Here is a 22,978-nt window from a genome sequence, read left to right as displayed (position 1 = left end):
TATCCAATTCCCCCCTATTGACCTTTTCCCAGGTGCAAAATAGTCATTTTCCTTTAAATAAATCAGGGGTGAATTATATCCCTATTTGTTTTGTTTATGAATCATGTCCCAAATTTTAAGTGCATTACGTGTCATATCGTGCGTGTTCACACCCAGTGCCTTATATAGTGGGGGGTTCCATATAATACTTCTTAATTGTGTACTACTCATATCATTTTCTAAGTTGACCTACCTTTTTTCGTTTACCCCTTTCGTCCACTCCACCACTCGTGTAAGCGCCACAGCATTATAGTACTTTTTAAAGTCGGGAACGGCTAAGCCCCCTTGTTTTTTCCCCTTTCCTAATACAGAGGATGCTATTCTTGTTTTTTTATTTTGCCATATAAACTTCAATATTATAGGTTTTAAAACTTTAAAGTATGGTTTCAGGAGAGATACTGGCAGCATTTGGAACTTATATAGGATTTTCAGGAGCAATACCATCTTTACAGTGTTGATACACCCCATCCATGATAGGGTTCTTGTTGATATTTTTTTATAACCTTCTTAATTTCATCTAACAAAGGAGTAAAGTTTAGTAAGTATATTTTCCGTAAGGAGGTAGTTAATCTGATTCCTAAATATTTTAAGTCCTTCCTCCATGGGAATTCTTCCTGCAATTGCACTTCCTCCGCTTTACTTATATTTATATTTAGGATCTCAGATTTACTAGGATTTATTTTAAAGTTTGATATTTCTCCATACTGCTTTAATGTCTTCAATAAATTTGGCATTGTGGTCCTAGGATTTGAGATATAAAACACATCATCAGCAAACGCTGCCAGCTTGTGCTCACCGTCCCCAATTTTGATCCCTTTAATATCTGGGTTTTTGCGAATTGAGGCAAGAAGGGGTTCCAGGGTCAGCACAAACAGGAGTGGTGACAGAGGACACCCGTCTGGTTCCGTTTTCCATTTTGAAGGGAGAGGACAACACGCCATTCACTTTTACGGAGGCAGAAGCATGGTTATACAGTACTTTGATCCATTGGATCATTCTTGGGCCCAAACCCAAGACTTCCAAAGTTTTTATTATAAGTCTCCAGTCCACCCTGTCAAATGCTTTTTCAGCATCAATCAACAGGAATAGTCCTGGGGACTTACTAGTTTTAATAGTCTGGAGGAGGAGCAACATTCTCACACCGTTGTCCCTCCCTTCTCTCCCCGGGATAAACCCTACCTGGTCAGGATGGACCAGGTCGGTCATCCACTCCTTCAACCTGGTCGCTAATACTTTGGCATATAGTTTGGTATCCGCATTCAATAAGACTATTGGCCTGTACCATCCTTCCCCTCCTTTAAGATGACCGTTATGGACGCCGACAAGGCCTCCCCGCCCATCTAGTATATTACTGTATAGTTAAACCTCGAACTTTATATGTCAGGAAGTTTATTTCTGTCATCTGTTTTTTTTTTCCTCCGCCCCTTTATTTTTCTCTATGAGCATCTGGATTTAAACTGCTTTAGGGGACCTCCATGCCTCCCATAGAATGCCGCCCGATGGGGTTGAAGTCTCTCCTGATTGATCCCTTTCCCATTGCTAGTCTGTGGGTGGTAAACCCCCAAATGGAGTTTGTCTTCTACTGGTCATTCTGGATTTGCCCAGCCGAGCACTTCCCTCGCTTTCATAGGGTGTCCCAAACCTGTTATGTGTCTGAGGGTATTGAGCCCTTTGATATACAATCTGTCTACTAACGGCAGTTACTGTTCGTCCTTGCAAAGTACTTCTCCTCCCTCCCCCCTCCCCCCGGCCACATTCTGACCCCAGAACCATAGGTGGGCTACACTCCATTCCCACCCGTGGCTCTCAAATCTTGAGGTGTGGCTCTGACCACGCCCCCCTTTCCCTCCCCCCAATAAAGTGGTACAGGGGTGGGTCGAGAGTTCAGGGGGGAGCCACTTGATGCCTTTTACTGTAAATCACTTCTGTCTATTATATGGTTGCTTCCTCTTCCCATCCTGGGATGTGTGGGACCTGTAAGTCAAATTGGTTACAGAAATCTCGTAGTTCTTCCGGGAACCGTAGTCTCCTTGATCTTCCATCTTTTTGGCCTATTAGACATGCTGGAAACCCCCAATTATATTTAATGTTCTGTACTCGCATTTGTTCCAATAGAGGTTTTAAAAGACGTCTTCTGGCGAGAGTTTCTGGGGCCAAGTCTGAAAAGATTTGGAGCTCCATCCCTGCATATTTTATAGGTGGTCTTCCCCTCATTTTTCCCCATATTGCCGCTTTATCTTCATATAGCTGGAATCTGACAATGATATCTCTTGGCTGGTCTTCTGCAATATTTTTGGGTTTTCTAAGCCAGTGGAATCTCTCAATCTTGAGGCTGTCCTCCACCCCTTTGTTCAGTATAGGATTAAAAATTGTGTTCATAATTTTACTCAGGTCCTCTCCTCTCTCTTCAGGTAACGCTCGGATTCTCAGATTTTGTCTGTGGTTTTGATTCTCTTGATCTTTTAACTAAATGAAAATATTGAGACACAGACAGATACTGTATACCGTTTATCTCCCTTTCACCAGACATTCAATATACAGTTAGAGCGAATAAACATGCAGATGGGAGAATGACCGATATGAGTACTGGCAGATGTGAATGCTTTAGAGTGGACTGATTGACCAGTTTTGCAATGAAACGGCTCAAATGATCCAGCTATTAACTCCTGGAAGTTGCCTGTCCCATATTGTATGGGTACTAGCCTCCATATAAAAAGTCCAGCATCAAACTGATTCAGCCAATATTCAGATGGAGAAATTGCAGGCTACCTTGTGTTAATCCTGTATACAGTCTTTTTAAAAAGTGCCAATGCAACCAGCTATATAGTTACAAAAAGTGTAGGAATAGGCAACTAAAGCGTGCAATAGAAAGATCACATATGCAGACTATATAGGTACTTCTGCCCTCCGTTCAAAAAGCCGACTAGAGAAGCTGCCTAGCGTGCAGACAGTCCAGGTGGTCAGCTGGCAGTAATATTGTTACACACAAATTTAGTTAAGCCAGCATTTAATCAGACATTCTTCTTCAAAACTGAATAGTTCCATTGATACCTTCCTGTTGGCTTCTTCGATCGCTTGCACTACCAGTTGGTGCTTGCTCTTACCGGTTTTTATATCCACCGCAGTACACAGAAATGCTGAATTTAAAAATGTTTGTCAGCTCTTTCCTTGGGGGGGCCCCTCCGCAGTGTCTTCTGGCTTGCTTCCTGTATATTTCCCTTCATGCACTCAGCCGTCCGTCCATCCAAGGGGCCGAGCGACGGGGAGGGGAGAATAGCAGTGAGGCTTAGTCCTCTGGCGTTCTGCGATTCAGCTGTTTATCAGTTTTATCAGTTTTCAGGGCCCGCTGGCTGGCTAAAGGGGCAGACTCCAAGCCGGTGGAGGATCCTCATGTGTGGCGACACCGCTGCCTCACACACTGCGGGTTAGCCACGGCATTCCTGTATCGCCCCCTCTCGCTCTCCTTGGCGGCGTGGTCAGGCCCCCCATCGGCCAGAGAGCGTCATGTCCTCATGTCCATCTCCTCCAAAGAAGTTGGCGCCTTTAACCTCTTTTTTCCCCTTCTGGGGGTTCAAAGCGCCGCTATAACAGCGGTAAAGCGCCGCTAAAACTAGCAGCGCTTTTATCACTAACATCCGCACCGCCCCAGTGTGAAACGGGTCTAAAGCTTTGGTTCATACGCTTGTAGTATGGAATAACTGAAACATGAAAACATTTAAAGATGAATAGGATAATCATCAAAACTATTTTAGCAGTTGTGCTGCTCCCTATATCTTAGACTGCATTGATTTATCTCTTTCCAATGAGGATGACACCATCTTTATCCATAGGAAAACTGATATTGCCCCCCCAACACCCATTCAGTTCACAGTAATAGTGTAGGTGTGCTTTCCTGACGCCAGTAAATTCAATGTCTGAAAGACACACAGTAGCTGCTAAATGGGGTATATAAATAGTTCCCTGAACCTGATTTGAAGCTAAGCTACTGGGAAGAACTCTTAAATAGCACATATTGACATTACACTAAATAAGTTGTTTGGAATGCCCTTCTTTCTTCAGCACATTTCCCCATAAGATAATAAACCTTATGTTTGCAACATTAGCTGACAGTCAAACCACTTAGCTGCAGTATTATTATTATTATTTTTTTTTCAATTTTTATGATGCTGAGAGTACTCAGGCTGCAAATCCAAACACTGTATTTTAACAGTAATAAAGAAATCAGGATTCTGTATAAGATATATATCCTAATGTGTATTATTAATGTGATATACATCATTGGCTGATACTGTGATATACATCATTGGCTGATACATTGTGTGGAAAGCAGTGGGAAAAAATTAACACATTCATTTGGTTTTCCTTGACAGATGTATGCAGATACCAAGAAAAAAACAATACCAGTGTAAATAATACTAGGAACCACGGAGCATTTTACGTTTCTGACACAAAAGATCTATTATGGCACATCTTTTACAAATGGGATGCCAGTGCCATATTTAAATAAAGTAGGATATGCAGTTTTCTGACATTCCATTATACAAACAGGAATGACACCAAACCAGGCCAATGCGACATCCTAACACAGAAATGACACTTTTCTTGCTTTTCGCAAGGGTCTGAAAATTACATCACTGGGAAAAAGTGTATGGGTGTAAAAAAAAAAAAAATGACATTCAGGTTTGCTGCTTGTTTAAGTTAATCTAAACCAGGATAATCCATTGTTTTCAAATAAAGCCTCGTACACACGCGGTACGAAAATCAGAAGGGGATTGTCGTTTGACAGGCTGTTGTCTGAATTTCTTACCGTTCGTACGCTCCTTTCGACAATTGTTTTCCAATTTTTGGAAATAAATGTTGGATGACAGGCTAGTAAATTTTTGGCGAACGACGGCTCCACGTCTGATTTTCGGATGGTCAGTACACAAATCTGTTACACAAAAGTTGAAAGTACAAACACGCATGCTTGAAATCAAGGAATGACTGGGAAGAGTTTGGTCTAGTAAACTACTGTTCGTAAACCAGAATTAACAATCGTGACGCGGCAATTGATGAAATGTCAAAATTCTCATTAATGGGATAATAATAGTTACATAGTAGGTGAGGTCAAAAAAAGACCATCAAGTCCAACCTATATGTGTGATTATATGTCAGTATTACATTGTATATCCCTGTATGTTGCGGTCGTTCAGGTGCTTATCTAATAGTTTCTTGAAACCAACGATGTCCCCCGCTGAGACCACCGTCTGTGGAAGGGAATTCCACATCCTTGCCGCTCTTACAGTAAAGAACCCTCTACGTAGTTTAAGGTTAAACCTCTTTTCTTCTAATTTTAATGAGTGGCCACGAGTCTTGTTAAACTCCCTTCCGCGAAAAAGTTTTATCCCTATTGTGAGGTCACCAGTATGGTATTTGTATATTAAAATCTTATCCCCTCTCAAGCGTCTCTACTCCAGAGCTTTGTTGCCTTTCTTTGTACTCGCTCCATTTCCAGTACATCCTTCCTGAGGACTGGTGCCCAAAATAGGACAGCATACTCTAGGTACACTGTTGCATGACTGCGCAATTGTCTATCAAAATGCTGAAGGCGGAGAATTGGCCTGGGCAGGAAGGGGGTGAAAGTGCCCAATATTGAAGTGGTTAATATTGATTGGACCCTGGGCAAACATTTTCTTGCCCCCCCCTCATGCAATTTAGATCTCCATCGGCTCTGAGACACAGAAAAAATAGCAGCTAGACTCAAAATCAGTTTACTGAACTGGATCAGGCAGCGATTGCGATTATTTGCCAGCACACATTACAGCTCACTTATTAGTTGCCAGAGGTTACAGCACATGATTTCTGCTTGTTGATTGGTTGCTAGAGATTACTGTAAATCAATACTGCTCACTGATTGGTTGCTGGAGGTTACTGCACATCATTACTGCTCACTGATTGGTTGCTAGATGTTACAGCACATCATCTCCTCAGTGCCTACACATCATGGGTGGTGAGGGGACCCATCAATAGGCAGAAAACTCTTAGGGATCCTAGAACTCTTGGGATCAGTGACAGTGCTGGGGGGGAGGGTGTGATCAATGGAAATGCTGATTTTTTTTTACCGACTATCAATATAAAGAGGAGTTTCAACACTGACCACCAATGTAAAGGGGACCTTCACATTTGTGTGTTTTGGGAACGCATGCAAAATCGCTTTCCCGACACCACAGAAACCTGCTGCCCTTTAGCAGATACACAGCAGTGACATTAATTGTTAATGACACCCTCACGCATCTGCTGACATGTGCTGTGGAACTATGCAATTTTGAAAGTGTTAGGGACCTTCTTCCGCATTTCTAGGGCATAGAGCAGCCCATTGAAATGATTGGGCTACCCTACACATAACCTTCATCTTTATCCACCCTGTCAGTACACCTTTGCATCCTAAAACCCCTGCTAACCTCTGCACCCCAAACCTCCCCCATCTTCTCCACTCCAACCCTCCACCCCTTTAACTCTACCTGCCTCCTCTGCTCATCTTTTCAACCACCTCCCTTACCTCTACACATCCCCTCCTTGCTCACCTGTGCACCCAAACTGTAAATCTTTCTCTGCCTACCTCTGCACCCCCCCCCCCCCACCAATTTGCTTACCTTTGCAGAACAAGCTGATGTTAGGCTTATGACCACAGTTGCAGGCAGGACTTTCAAGCATGCCCCTTTACCTCCCCAGTGGGCAGCATTCAGTATAGGTGATGGTGGATATGACCTCAGGGGGGCATGATATACATATGAATGCCACCTTTATTTTTTATATCAATGCCGCTGGTCCATGGTTATTTACATATGAATGTTGCCGCTATTTACATATCAATGACAGTTATTTACATGTAAACACAGGGTCCTCAAGTGAATCATCTGTACTCAACAATAGGGCAGAGCTGGGCAGCATTAGTAGCAGCACTTCACACTGAGATATCAGGACACAGTATAGGAGTAAAACGTCAAGGAACAAGGGAATTTAAACTGGGATAGCTGGCAAGTATGAGGCAGCTGCTTTGGGTCCCACAACAATGATAGGGCACAGGGCAGCTGCCCCGTTTGCCCTGCCTTAAAGACGACCATGTGTAGTGGGACACTGCATGATTCTTCAGAAAGTTAAAGCTTTCAGATCTTTGAGAGATAAAGGATGCTAAAAATCTACTTCTCAACTTGTGCTCCATGTTTTACAATAAAATGTCCAATTACATTCAAATGTGGAAAAAATAGCCAAAAGGCATCCTCTTCGCACTCTAATGCCGCTTACACATGACCGGACTTTACGGCATACTTTGCCCGGCGGACCTTTCAATGGACTTTCCGAATGAACGGACTTGCCTACACACGATCAACCAAAGTCCGACAGATTCGTACGTGATAACGTACGACCGGACTAAAACAAGGAAGTTCATAGCCAGTAGCCAATAGCTGCCCTAGCGTCGGTTTTTGTCCGTCGGACTAGCATACAGACGAGCGGACTTTTCGACCGGACTCAAGTCCGTCGGATAGATTTGAAACATGTTTCAAATCTAAGTCCGTCAAACTTTTTTTTTTTTTTTTTCCTTGTCAAAAGAAGTTTATTGAGTATACAATGTTATAAAGATACATAAAGTAAGTTTACAAGGATCTATAAAGTAAGCTCATTGTTTTACAGTAGGGTTTATATAGGTAAATATCATGAAATTTCAAATATTAAACATTGGGTTCACGTAAACCTAAATTAAAGATACTGTATATCATTTCCTTAGTTACTTTTGTAGGTATTTAAATGATTTATACCTACTATACATATTGTTTACAAGTAGAGTGTATATAGGTCAAATAAATTCTGATAATGAGCTTTAATCGTAAGGTGGAGAAAAGGAAAGAGAAAGAAGAAAAAGGGTTGAAAGGTAGAGGTATGGTCCACAAGGTTGTCCCGCTCGTCAGTTTATTATTCTTTTTAGTTCTCTTTGAAGCCTTAGAATGGGTGTCTCTGTAAGTCATTTAATCTGTTACCATGGCAACAGGACAGAGTCATTGAAGTTTGACAGGAACTGTTGTTTTATCCAAGGATGCCAAAGTTTTTCAAATTTTGGAATTTGATTTTGATCGATGGCTACCATCTTAGCATGGGACATTGTATTATTCATTCTGTGAATTGTTTCTGCTAGTACCAATGTAGGAGATTTCCATGCCTTGGCCACTGTTTGTTTTGCAGCCGTTATTAGTTGGATCATAAGTTTGAATTGAGAGAGTGTTAACCATTCCGGTTTTAGATTAAGTAAAGTTAAATATGGATCTGGTTGTATTATTTTTTTAAATATTTTAGATGCAATCATGAAGACTTCCTTCCAGAAGGTTTGGATTACTGGGCACGTCCACCATATGTGTAAATATGTGCCTATTTCTGGGCATCCTCGAAAACAAAGAGCTGAGGTATTAGGTGAATATTTTGCCACTCTAGCGGGTACAAGGTACCAGCGAGTTAGGACTTTATAATTTGTCTCCAGTGCTAAGATGTTGGGTGAAGATGACTTAGATGTGAGCCATATGTTAGACCAGTCCGTGTCTTCTAAAGTTCGTCCCAGGTCCTCCTCCCACCTCTGAACGTAAGAGGGTCTATTAAGATTTGCTACTCCATATAATTGATTATAAAGTGATGAAATTGTACCTTTAGCAAATGGATCTTTTGTACAGATTGATTCAAAAATGGATAATTGGGATAATGGTGTATCCCCCTTTAGGAATGGTGTATAGAAATTTTTAATTTGGAGATATCTAAATATCTCAGAGTTTGGTAGATCATATTTTTCTCTAAGCGATGGGAATGAAAGGAATGATTTAGATGCTATGAAGTCATTTAGTGTCTGAATGCCTGATGTTGTCCAAGCTTTAAAAGAATTTGGGTAGATCCATGCCGGATAAAAGGCCGGATTTCTGATAAAAGAAAGGAGAGGATTGTGTGGAGATTGTAACTGATATTTGGTTTTTAGTTTATCCCAGAGAGATAAGAAGTGTTTAGTTATGGGATTATGAATTTTAAAGCGGTCTTTAGGATCAAGCCATAATAAATTTGATATTAATAGAGGGTCATTTTCTGAAGCCTCTATAAATACCCATAATGGGATTTCCTGTTTTGCATGGTATTTGGACAGACTGGCCAAATGTGCTGCTCTGTAGTAGTTAGTAAAATTAGGGTATCCTAGGCCTCCTTTATTTTTGGGAAGATGTAGTGTGTGTATAGGTATACGTGGTTTAGAAGAGCCCCATATAAACGAAGTTGCTCTTTTTTGTACTATTCTCAAAAAATAGGAAGGAATTGGAATAGGGAGGACTCTGAATAGATAAAGCAATTTGGGTAGAATAGTCATTTTGATTGCATTAATCTTCCCTATCCAGGATAAAGGAAGTTGCGACCATTGTTTTATTAGATTTGTGATCTGTCTTAATACAGGAGGATAATTGGTTGAGAATAAGTCAGAATGAGATGCTGTTAAATGAATTCCAAGATATGGGATTGATTTTTCTGCCCATGTGAATGGGAGTGCAGCCCTAGCCGGGATCAATTCCATGTTTGTGAGTGAAATATTAAGCACTAGGCATTTCTTGGGATTAATCATAAGGCCGGATAGGGCTGCAAATCCATCAAGAGCTGGTATTAAGTTAGGACCAGAGACCTGTGGTGATGATAGAAAAAGTAATATATCGTCTGCAAATATACATAATTTGTGTGTAATACCTCCTACTTAAATGCCAGTTATAGTTTGGTTTGTTCTGATGTATTGGGCCATGGGTTCGAGTATAAGGGCAAATAATAAGGGCGATAATGGGCAACCCTGTCGGGTACCTCTTTCGATATTAAAGGCTTCAGATTTGTATCCAGCATATTTTATATAGGCTTTAGGTTTATTATATAATGCTTTGATCCATGTTAAAAAGTGGGGTCCAAAACCCCATTTTTGTAATGAATATTGCATATATTGCCAGGATACTGTGTCAAATGCCCTCTTAATATCGAGAGATAGAAAACATAAAGGGATTTTCCGTTTTTTAGCAATATGTGCCAATAACACTGCCCTACGTATATTATCGCCTGCCTGTCTATTTGGCATGAAGCCTACTTGATCTCTATGTATTAATTTTCCTATAATGCTATTGAGGCGTTTTGCTATTATTTTTGCTAATAATTTAATATTGAGGTTTAACAGAGAGATAGGCCGATAATTCACACAGGAAGTATCATCAGAAAGGGGTTTTGGGATCATACAAACAATTGCCATTAGTGTTTCTTGCCGAAAAGAATGTCCATCTAGAAGTTTGTTAAAAGTTTCAGTGAGAATGGGAGAGAGTATTTCTGAGAATGTTTTATAGTATAAAGCCGAGTAGCCGTCTGGGCCTGGTCTTTTGTTAAGTTTTAGGTCTTTTATGGCGTTAGCAACTTCATCTATAGTTATAGGCTCATCCAAACTGCTTTTTTGATTCTGAGATAACTCAGGTAAGGTTATTTTTGAGAAGAAGGATTCAGCCTCTGTAGGATTAAATTCATTGTTTGTCTTGTATAAAGTTGCGAGATGTGAGTGAAATTTATGGACTATTTTAACTGGATTACAAGTGTAAACATTTTTTGATAATTTCAAACGTATTGGTTTGAAAGATTTGTTAGTTGAATTTAATGCCCGAGCCAAATATGTACCTGGTTTGTTTGTATTCATGTAGAAATTGTGTTTGGAGCGTTTGAGGGATTTATCAACTGACTCAGTGAGAAATAGATTGTATTCCAATCTAGATTTTTCCAGATGAGATTTTGTACTCTGAGATGGATTATCTTGAAATGATATGTAGGCTGCATTAAAATTGAGTTCTAGTTTTTTTGCTAGATTTTTGCGTTCCCGTTTAAATAGTGCCATTTGTCTTTGTATTGTACCACGCAAGACAGGCTTATGAGCTTCCCACAGTGTTATTGGGGAGATGTCTGTTGTATTATTAATTGATATGTATTCCTTTAAAGCTTGTTCAATGGCCATCTGATGTAGTGGGTGTTTGAGCATTATGTCCGGTAAGTACCACGTTGGGTCATGCGCTTTTGGTATGGCTGAGGCTATAGTAGTGTATACTGCATTATGGTCAGACCACGGAATCGGAATTATATCTGATGCAATCATTTCTGGTAGTCCGTCAAACTTTTGAGAAAACAAAGTCCGCTGGAGCCCACACACAATCGAATTGTCCGACGAAATCCAGTACGCCGGACCAAGTATGCCGTAAAGTCCGATCGTGTGTACGCGGCATAAGTGGCAAACTACCAGTAATAATATAAAAATAGACCAAAAAAAAAATTTTCAACATAAAAGTCGCTGCTTACACTGTCATGTATATTCCCACACTCTCAAAAATGTTAGAAAAAGTGCCACGCAACACAAAAATGATTCAAATATCAACAATGCATGAGTTAAAAGTGCATAAAAACATGTGACAAATATATAACTATAGAAAAAAAATTGTTTTGTCATTAAATGACATCATCGGGGGTCATTTATGACAAAACGATCGTCGGGACTGATACGTACACACGCTACTATGCATGCGCGATCGCTATCTGGCCATTTACAAGGGTTTTCATTTGGATTTATGTATCTATCTGCCTGCATTTTACTAATCTGATATATGTGCATTACCTTTTATTAAATTTGAAATCTGATACAGTATCACACTATGTGAAGTCTTTTGTTCAATATATACTTCAGCTAGCTGATCCATTGATGGTTTTTGGTACTACTTCCTGGTTTGTTGAGAGTCTTCGAGTCGGTTCACACTGAGGCAGCACGACTTGCAGTGCGACTGCCTCAGACGACTTGAACACGACTGCAGTGGCGACTTGCAAAACGACTTCTATATAGAAGTCAATGCAAGTCGCCTCAAGTCGCCCCCAAAGTAGTACAGGAACCTTTTTCTAAGTCGGAGCGACTTGCATCGCTCCGATTAGAACGGTTCCATTGTACAGAACAGGACGCTACTTGTCAGGTGGCTAAGTCGCCAGACAAGTCGTCCTAGTGTGAACCGGCTCTTCAGGTTTACCAATTAAGGACACCTGATAGAGCACCTGGGCATTTCTTCAGTGGATCAGAGATTCAGTCAAGCGCTGTATGACCTCCCTGAGTAAGAGGGGGTTGCAGGGTTTCTGGTAAGCCTTCATTTTTTTACTTTGGTGATGGTGTCACACAACTGGGTGTTTGATCATCATTTCAACACGGTTTTGCAATGGACTTTACGCATGGACTTTAAGTTCCATATGTTTTTTTGCAGAGATCTGCACCTTTTTTATATATTGCACTGATATTTATACTTGAAATTCATCTCTAGCTGAATTTTAGGCTTTGCACAATTGATGGCACTTATTGCACTTTTTTTTTTTTTTTTTTTAATCAGAAAGGTTTGTCACATAAACAGATGTAGAAAATATAAACAGATATAGCATAGTAACTTCAGGGTGTACATTAGTAACTGTATTATATTCAGTTGTTGGCCTAAAGTATAGAGCTCAGACATAGCATTTCTAACAAAATACTTATATCAGGTGTATTCCGTCTTTGCTTGAAACTCCGTACATTTCACTAGTAAGTTGGTAGCAATGTACATGACACACTGGTAGTCATAAAAAAAAGGAAACTGTGATTGAACTACCTACCTTCCAATGGGAAGGTGAAACTAACTGAAGCTTCTCATTACAACCAGGACCTTGTTGGGTCACAGCAGTCTATACCGCTGGCTGACCACTAAGAAAGGAGGCATTAAGAATGATCCCTGAATCCTTGATCAGGCTCAATGCTTTGTATTTTCATGATATGGTGCAAACAGTTGGCTAATATTTTTAAAGGGATCTAGAAGTTTACATTTGGAGCAGTCTATTGAGAACTAGCTTAGAGGGTGCTAGAACAGGAGTGTCTAACCAAGGTTGACAGATTTTATACTTATTAACTGCATTTCTGTGTTGATATGTCAGCTTTTCTTTAATTAGAGTATTAGTAACCTGTTCAATCCACTGCTTCATTGTTGGGCTATGCAGTGATAGCCATAAACGAGCTATCTGCTTGCATGCAATATACAACAATCTTGAAACAGCTATATTAGTTGGGGGGGGGGGTGTGTGAAAAATTCCTCATGCACCGCGCCCAGCAGATGAGTGTGCATTATATATTTGTGAGATCATACCTTTTTTACTCTGTGTGTTAGGTATGTGAGTTATTATCGGATGTTCTATGTGTTCCAAACTGGACAGTTGTGTCTGCGATTGCACAGCATGCCAGAGTTGGAGGTATCTATAAAAGTTATATCTTGGTAGCCCGAACTCCTCCTGTAAATCAGTGAAGGATTTAAAGATGGTCTGCGAATAGAGTTGTGATATGTACCTAATGCCCTTAGCCTCCCAGGACTGGAACCCCTCTAATTTCTGCAGTTCCGAGTAGCAAGGATTATGCCACAGCGGGATGTAAACCGTGAAGCCCTTCATACCTAAGCTATGTTTAATGAGGCCCCATAATTTGAACAGTAAGTTTATGGTAGGCATTGATTTAGGGTGCTGGGGGAGATCTGCCTCAAGATGTGAAGCGGCGGGGAGGCCTAATGTGCCATGAAATAGTACGTTACGGATAGGGTCTTCCATATAAACTCCTCCCCAACCACTCAGGTGCTGAAGCTGAGAGGCCAGGAAATAGAGTCTCATGTTAGGGACTGCCAACCCCCCCGGTCTTTACTAAACTGCAATGTGGATAGTTTAATGCTAGCGATGTTTTTTCACGTTTTGTAGTGAGGTGGAAGTATCTCCCAGATATAGGAGGGTGTCATCTGCATACAGTGATATTTTATCAACTGCAGGGCCTCTCACAAAGCCGGATATCAATGGCGACACTATCACCATCTCCGCCAATGGTTCCAGGGCTAAGGCAAACAACAGGGGTGACAATGGGCACCCCTGCCTCGTGCCTCTGTAAAGACGGAAAGGGTCAGAGAGATCACCATTAATACGGAGCCTGGCGATGGGGTTTGTGTATAGTAGTTGAACCCATCTAATGAAATTCTTCCCCAGACCGAACCTCTCCATATTTTTTGTATACCTCTGCCGGCAGCCCGTCTGCTCCCGGGGACTTGCCCAGAGGTGAAAGGGCCAGTGCCTCTGAGAGTTTGTCGGTTGTGAGAGGGGCATTCAGCATGTCCCTATCAGACCGCTCAAGACATGGCAAATTGCATCCCAAGAGGAAGTCCCGGATATCAGTCGGAGCAGAGGAGACCTTAGAGGAATATACGTCTTCATAGAACACTTGACATGTCGTGATAACCTCCGGATGAGCATTCACTACTCAGCCGGTGGCATCTTCAACTGCCGCTATGAATGAGGGGTCTCTACACTACTTAGCCATCATGGCCAATATATGTCCGGTGTTCTCCCCTTCCCCATAGTATTTCTGTTGCAAAAAAAAGCGCTTGTTTTCTGCTTTCGATGTTGTCATATTATTAGCCAACTTTTGTGCCTCCAACCATCTCCTTTTGGTTTGGTCAGTCGGGTTGTCAATGAACCCTGATTCCGCCTCCCTTAGTTCCTGCAGGACAGAAAGCTCCCAGGTCTTGGTCCCGGTCTATAAGGAGGAGATTACTTTAATAAACAAGCCTCTGAGAAAGGCTTTAAGCGTATCCCAACATATACCCAAGGGTGCTGTGTTTTTATTAATGGAGATAAAATCCGCCAGTGTCTGTAGTCACTGGGTCCAGTGTGGGAAACAAGGATAGCCAGATCGGATTTATTTTCCAGTGACTCCTTTTGTCGGGGCCAGCGGTATTTATTTTGGCCCAGTATGGAGAGTGGTCAGAGACTGTCCTTGGTTCATACTGAGCATCAGCAATATATGGTAATATTTCCTCATTACAAAGACCAAGGTCAATTCTGGAGAGACCCCTGTGTGATGCAGAGGAGCAGGAATAGGTCTTTGCTTGGGGGTTTTTTAGGCGTCCAGACATCATGTAGTCCCATCTCCGCCAGCAGATTGGCGAATGGTGTTGCGTCATCGTTAATTTATCTAGCTGGAAGTTTAAATAATTATTAAAGTCGCCCACAATAAGAGCTGGGACGTTAGGGTGGTGGGCCAAAAAACTTGCCAAAATGTTAAGGACTTCTGCAGAGAAGGGAGGGGTATATACACATTTGCTAATATACACTCTAAGCCCTCCAGGTTGCACCTGAGAAAAATATACCTCCCCTTGTCATCTATCACTGAAAGTGTGCAGGCAAAGGAAATCCCCTGGGGAATCAGTATACTCACTCCCCGAGAAAACGAGGAATATGTAGAGTGCAACTGCCGGCCGAACACATGAGCCGAGAATTGTATGGAATGGTCAGTGTGCATATGCGTTTCCTGTAAACAAAGGATGGAAGACTGTAATCTCTTAGCCACATGTGTCACAGCCAACCTTTTCACTCCACTACCCAGTTCCTGGACATTCCAACTAAGCAATACATGAGATCTAGCCATGTCATATTTTTATAAAATGTTCGACTGACAAATACAAGGTGGAAGAGGGTGTAGTCTCTGCTCACAAAACTTACATGTGTACCAAACCATTGTATGTATAAAGAGAAAAGAAAAAATATTCTTTTAGCATGCTGGAGTTCAGTTTTTGTTGCGGGATCAGCAAGAGGCAGAAAGATCACCCCTCTGGAGTTCTGTCCCATGGAAGATGCGGTGTGGCAGGATCCTCCAGTGGTATGGTGTCATCTGCCTCATTGTGGATGTCATTGTGGATGAATGCAGCCTTGTAGGTGCCATTTTGGCAAAAAGTTTTAGTGCTGCAGCCTTGTATGTTTCTTTTGCTGCACGAGGTGGGCCGCCATCTTGGCCAGCTTGGTCCGGAGCAGAGCAGGATGCTGTTCCCTGCTTAGACATGCCACCCGGTGGAGCCGAGGACACGAACGTGTAGCCGGGAACATTGGCTATCTGTTCTGGTAGTCGGGAGAGTGGAACGGGCGGTTTCTGGTGCCGTTTATAGGATGTGTGGATGTTCGGTGGAGCAGCGTGCTCTTGCTGCCTATTACATCTGCCGCACTTTAATTAGTACAAGTTTTAATTTAAATTTTTGCATATTTCTATGTTATGCAATATTTTGCTATTGATTTCCTATATTGTTCGTACACTATTGATTGCACTGAATGCACCTTATTAATCGTTGCACCTGTTATATGCATTGTGTTATATATTTCAAGTAGATTTTTAGCACTGCACTCTTTAGTTACAATCCCCCATATTGTTTAGGAAGTGAGATTAGTCGACATTGTATCCGAGGTCCTTTGTGGGCCCATATCAAGGCAATAAATAGAGAGTGAACTTGCCTGAAGTAGCAGGAAGGGATTACTATCGGTAAGGCCTGAAAAAGGTACATAAATTTGTGTAAAATGCTAATTTTTATAATATTACAGCATCCAAACGAAGAGTGAAATCCACGATGCCACATCTCAAGTTGAGTACGGAATTTGCTTAATAGCAGAGGAAAAATTTAAATCAAAGCTGCATGACATTCTGGATGGGATGTAGGTACCCAAATTTTTCAGAGCAGGATCTGTCCATTTAACTTAAAGCTGAGCCACAGATTCTGAAGGCAAGATGGTGATATCTTGACTCCCATCGCTTCAGATTTGGTAAAATTAATTTTCAGGTAGGATAAAGCTCCATAGATATTGAACTCCTGGATAAGGTTAGGAAGGGAAACTGACGGGTTCGTTAAGGAGAAAGTCATGTCATCAGCATATGCCGATATCTTCTGTTGAACCCCTCCTACCTCCAAGCCAGTGATGTCCAGGTGTAAATGGATCTTGCATAGGAAAGGTTCAAGTGATAAGGCAAAAAGGAGGGGGGGCAGGGGGCACCGTTGTCTCGTCCCATTAGCGATCGAGAAGGGTTCAGAAAGAGCACTATTTGCTTTGACCTGTGCGGTCGGGTTGACGTATATCTTAGAGATCCAATTAAAGCACAGTATCTCCAAACCCGACATACCATAGGGCCGAGAACATAAACTTCCAATTCACACAGTCAAATGCTTTTTCAGCTTCCATTCCCAAAAACACGAGTATGAGTCGTATTGGCCACATGCAACAAGTTGAGAACCTTACCCGTATTATCCCTAGCTTCTCGGGATGGGATAAACCCAAACTGATCTAGATGAATTAACTGTGGTAGATGATGTTGAAGCCGGGAAGTCAATATCTTGGTGAATAGTTTAAGGCAGTGGTCATCAACTCTGACCTCAGGGCCCACTAACAGGCCAGGTTTTATGTATTACCTTGGGGAGATGCAGACTAGAATACTGCAATCACTGAGCAGCAAATGATATCACCTGTGTTGTATTTCAGTTATCCTGCAAACATGGCCTGTTAGTGGGCCCTGAGGACAGGGTTGATGACCACTGGTTGAAGGTCAACATTCAGCAAAGATATTGGTCTGTAACTGCCACACAATGTTGGGTCCTTACCATCTTTGGGAATGACAAGATGTGGGGTTTCAAGATTTCCATAGAAAAAGTGGTTCTTGATCCCAAAGTATTAAAAACATTTTAACCGTAAAAGGGCCAAGAGAAGGCAGGAGCAGTTTATAATATTGTACTTTGAACCCATCGGGTCCCGGAGATTTACCTTTCTTCATTGTGCCTACTGCCCGCTGGAGTTCTTCCAGCGTGATGGGTTCTGCACACACACAGAGAGAGGTAGTTTAGGTAACTAATATGAAATCACGTAGTCATCTAGCTGGGTTTGGAAGGGAAATGGTGTTGGTATATTGTAGAGGGAGGAATAAAATGTCCTAAACTCTTGTGCGATCTGTTTGGGAAGGGTAACCTTCTGACCTTTGAGGGAAGAAATCTGAGGGATGTCAACAGATTCATAAGACATTTTCTGACATCTTTGAAGTGCCGCCTTAGCTTTAAACTGCATTAGATCAGTGACCCATTTATGCAGAGTCATAAGTTCCCTCTGTAGTGATGTAGATGGCGCATATTTATGGCGTGATTCTATAGTGTGTATGTTAGACAGGAGAGATGTCAGCTGCTCTGAGTGTTTGATCCGCGAGCCATGCTTGATAAGCACACCGTGGATGACTACCTTATGGGCTTCCCAGACAATCCCAGGGTCCCCAGCTGAAGAATTATTTGTTTGGAAGTAAAAACCTAGTTCCTTAAAGCGGAGTTCCACCCAAATTTTGAACAATATCTGTATGTATTCTCTTCCTTGCCTAGATGCTGACATGCCGTTTAAAAAAATTTAAATCGCCGTAATTACCTTTTATTTTTCTATTCTTCTTTGCACTTCCTGGTTCTCCTCCCGTGGGAGTAGGCGTGTTTCTAGCCTCTCCCAGACTCCTGGGAGCTAGTCTCAGGCTTCCCAGGATGCCACTGAGCATGTGCGGGAACGAGCGGTGAATGCTGGGAGCACAGCATTCACCACATCCAGGAAATAAATGCTTGTGGGCTTCAAATGCCCACAATGAAGATGGAAACCGCCTGCAGTGAGTAATATAAGTTATTCTTTCCGACGAAATCTGACACAGGCGGACATATTACACACAATATGTGAGTATGTAATGCTGAGAAGAAAAGTTTGTGAATGAACTCAAAAAAAAAAAAAACAATAGATAGGTGGACCCCCGCTTTAACAACATCCGCTAGTACCTCCGGGTCCTGAAGAAGACTCTCATTTAACTTCCAAGACCTGGTTTTAGAGGAAGAGACATCGGTGAGTGCATAGGTCAGGATAACAGGTGCGTGATCCGACCAAATAATGGAGCCAATAGAGGTGTCTTCTATGACAGCATGTAGTTGACAATGTGAGATCAGAAAATAGTTGATGCGTGTGAAAAGTTTGTGGGGAGAGGAATAAAATGTATAATCCCTTTCACCCAAGTGCAGTAAACGCCACACATCCACCAGCTGAGCCCTGTGCATGGCTTGTGCAATTTATTTTTATTTTTTTTGTGAGAGCCAGTAGAAACAGAAGAAGAGCCTGAAGAGGTATCTACAAAGGAAATCAGTGGGACATCACCCCCAAGAATCAATTGTCCCTCAGCAAACTCGAGGCATTTTTCAAGATTGTGACTAATAAAAAGGTCTTGGTGGTGGTTAGGTACATACAATGTGGCCAAAGTCACTTTAACGTTGCCAATCGTGCCCTTAATAAACAGGAATCGTCCGTCGGCCTCAACAAGAGTATTCAAACAAGTCCATGCAATAGTTTTAAACTTTTTTTTATTTAATAAATAATTAGACATATTACACTATGATGGCTATTTATTTTCCTATGAGATCCTGATAATGATTAATGAGAGCATTTGAGAAGCCAATTGCTAACACGTTGATACCGCTGGTACGCTGACTGGGGAAGGTTCCAGACAGATCCCATGAGTGGAGTAGTTATCCCGTAGATGAACCAAAGGTGTACATACAGCCTTCTTCTGGTGAGTGGCCATTTTAAAAGGTGGTGGTGCCATCACAAACTAGTGGAACATAGTCACGGAGGAGGGTGTTTGAGTTCACAGGCAACAGTTGAACAACACTAAAAATACTCACTTGGGCTTTAATACCTTATACTTTTACATTTTTTTGTATTTTTTTCAAATTTTTTATTTGATATATTTTTTGTTTGTTTTTTTTTGATTTATTGGATATCTGTTTTATGGTTTTTGGGACACTTGACTTGCTTGGTACTATATCACTGAATAGGTTGTGGTGAGTACGTTGAAGCAAGATTTTTAGCACATAAGTTGAAGTCACATAGGTGCAATTTCTGTTGTCATAAAATTTAAAGTTGCACATTTCACTGTTGAATCTGAAATGTTTAATATATAGTAAAGATAGCGCAGTTATCACTTTCCTAACACAAGCTATAACTATAGTATATTCAAACAGCATGATTCGGCGATATTTAGAAAGGTCATGTTTCCTCTACCAAAACGACTGTCCCTCAAGATGCTTCCCCCTCTTGAGCATCCAGTTACAAAAAGAGGTTTGTCATGTTTGGGTGATGTCTTCCCCTGACCTTACAAAGGGGGGTGTGGGGGGGTGTGGTATATTAGGGGGAAGACATGGTGAAGTTTTTCCATGTCCAGTGGGTAACAAAGGCATCTCCAATCCTCTCTGTGAAAAGGGAGCGATCTGTCTTACCCAATGCAAATGAAACACAAACAATATAGGTAAAATAAAAAGGACAAGGGAACGTAACAGTAGGGAAAACAATTCCTGAATGCGTCTCTCAGCAGGCCCGGGTTCCCCCATCTCCCCAGTCAAGGGGTGAGGGGACAGAGGGGAGCCCCGTTCTCCCGAAGAGGAGAACCTTACAAGAACTTGCAGGCATAGTTTCCATAAGGCTAAGTTTTCCACAGAAGAGTCAAACAAATATTTGTTCAGCAAGACCAGAGAAACAGTGAAATTTGCAACAGAAGGGACGCCCAAAATGGGAACCTTCATGATTCACGTGGCCCCTCCGGCGTCGGGCCCGGGATTGTCTCCTTGATCTCTGCGGGCGAGGGGGGGGGGGAAGCACCCGAGTGGCCTGTCGGTCACAGGAGGATCTGGAGCCAGTTGGGGACTTGTATGGACTCCATCTCCATAAAGGTGAACAAGGCAGGTAAATCTGCTGGGGCACGAAGGAAGCAGAGTTCTTGCGGAACGTAACCGACAACGGGAAGCCCCATCGGTATGTAAAGCCAAGTTGGCGTGCAAAATCCAAAACAGGATTGCAGGGCAGCTCTTGAGAGGTCTGAAAGGATCCTGATGGTGGCACAGTCAAAATTTACAGGACAAGGTCTCCCGTGCCTCCCCCCCCACACTCACTGGAGCACTGGACAGGGAAGGGAACGGGAGCGGCTGGCTGAGGGAGCTGAGCTAGGTGCTGGTCCAGGCTTCTGGGTCTCATGTACTAGTAAAGCTAATATCAGCGAAGGCATTTTTACTAAGGCCTGGAGTTATCCTTCACAGCACATACTCTCCTTTCAGACATACACTATATTACCAAAATTATTGGGTATGCCTGCCTTAACACGCACATGAACTTTAATGGCATCCCAGTCTTTGGCTGTAGGGTTCAATATTTTGTGGGAATAGTTTGGGGATGGCCCTTTTCTGTTCCAACATGACTGTGCACCAGTGCACAAAGCAAGGTCCATAAAGACATGGATGAGCGAGTTTGTGGGTGAAGGAACTTGACTGGCCTGCACAGAGTCCTGACCTCTACCCGATAGAACACCTTTGTGCTCCTGATAACATCAGTTATGACGAAATGCGTAGGGCGGAGCCTGCTGTGACATCACTACGTTGTTGCCAGGAAGCCATTTTATTGTAGCCATCTGAGTTTATATCAAGAAAAGTGCCTTTTTTATCAGATGACATGTGAGTGCAGTGGATTTTATTTAATAAAATAATGTTTTATGCAGAGTAAACTATAAGGAGGTTTTCTGCTTTATCCATAACATGCTGACCTTCGGAGGACCTTTGCAGTAAGGGTGTACTACAGTTGCCTGCGATGATCTGCTATCCATATTGACCATCCATTACATATCTGTAATGGATGGTCAATTCCTTCCGGTAAGCCTTGCATGCTGTCACTGAGTGGAGGATAGGATAACAGCAGACCTATTTGGTGATTTGCACTACACATCTGATCCACTATTGATCACTTATTGGACTGCATTTATTATGAGCTTATCTGTAGGTACAAAACAACAAAGGGAGTTTACTCCCACTTCCAAATACACTAAATGATGCTAATAACTTAAAATGTCTCTAAAGGCTAAAGTCTTTTTACCTTAATGCATTCTCTGAATTTATGTAAAAAACTTGCAAATGTTGCTCCCCACCAACACTTAACTGAGACCAACCTTGATCCAACACTGTGCCCAAGAGCAGTGGCGCCCTCCTCTCTCTCTCCTCACTATACAAGGATGCAACAGCGGGAGCCATTGGCCCCTGCACTGTTAATCAAATCCAGTGAGCAGGGAGCAAGGGGCAGGGCCGAGCCATGTTATGTTGTCTATAGACACACAGCATGGCTCAAGAGCGAGCCTGCAGCATCTGTCCCCATAGCAAGCGCTTGCTAAAGGGGCAGACACTGAAGAGGAGAAATGGACAGCACTGGAAGGGGACCCCAGAAGAGGAGTTTTGGTGCAGCTCTGTGCAATAACACAGCATATAGCAGGTAAGTATAACATGTTTGTTATTCTAATTAAAAAAGAAAATTTGCTTTAGTAACTCTTAAAAAAAAAAAAAAAAAAGTCCAGTGGGCCAGATATGCTTGCCATTCTCCTGGGAATTAGTCTCCCTTATAATGCTAGTAGTGTGGTGAGTGCTGAGGTTTCAGGACAGGGGCTTAAGGGAGTAATGTTCAGTCTGAGCTAATAACTGACCAACTCAGCCTGAACAACGCATACTTTGGCAATGAGTCACATGGTCAGCATCAAAAAGGAAAAAATATCAAGGATTCCAGAGGAGTGGTATTTCTAACTAAAAGCAAAAACAAACAAACAAAAAAAAATGAATAAACATGTACTCCTTGACAAAGAATGGAGAAAATGTCTTAGGATACACAGAATTGTGCGTTGGTTACCAGAGATGAGTTACTTTGTTTCCTTTTGTCCTAAATACAGTAGCAAAATAAGCATCTTTTTAGTTATTAAATGCAATCTTTACAAATCAGACTGTTTAAACAGCAGATCTCAAATAAAATATGATGCACAGTGAAACCTATCAGCCTATGCACTACTGAGGTCTGACGCCTCTGAATGGATTCACAATACAGGGCCCATTCCCTTTTTTGGAGATAGGTAATGATCACAGAGATTTGCTAACATGTTTACAAAAAGTACATAATACATATTATTGATCAATCACAGTTGTTGGCAGTGCTTTTATAACTGGTT

General features: G+C 41.9%; 1 protein-coding gene across 3 annotated transcripts in view; it reads right to left on the bottom strand.

The window, feature by feature from the left end:
• JADE2 (jade family PHD finger 2) overlaps nt 1–22,978 on the bottom strand; it is a 1,082,209-nt gene that overhangs the window by 146,166 nt on the left and 913,065 nt on the right. The gene's annotated exons all lie outside the window — the stretch shown is intronic.

Source organism: Aquarana catesbeiana, linkage group LG03 (assembly GCF_042186555.1).
Source record: "Aquarana catesbeiana isolate 2022-GZ linkage group LG03, ASM4218655v1, whole genome shotgun sequence".
Taxonomy (NCBI): Eukaryota; Metazoa; Chordata; class Amphibia; order Anura; family Ranidae; genus Aquarana; species Aquarana catesbeiana.
The sequence above is the reverse complement of the archived record's forward strand: the minus strand, read 5'-3'. Positions and strand labels throughout refer to the sequence as shown.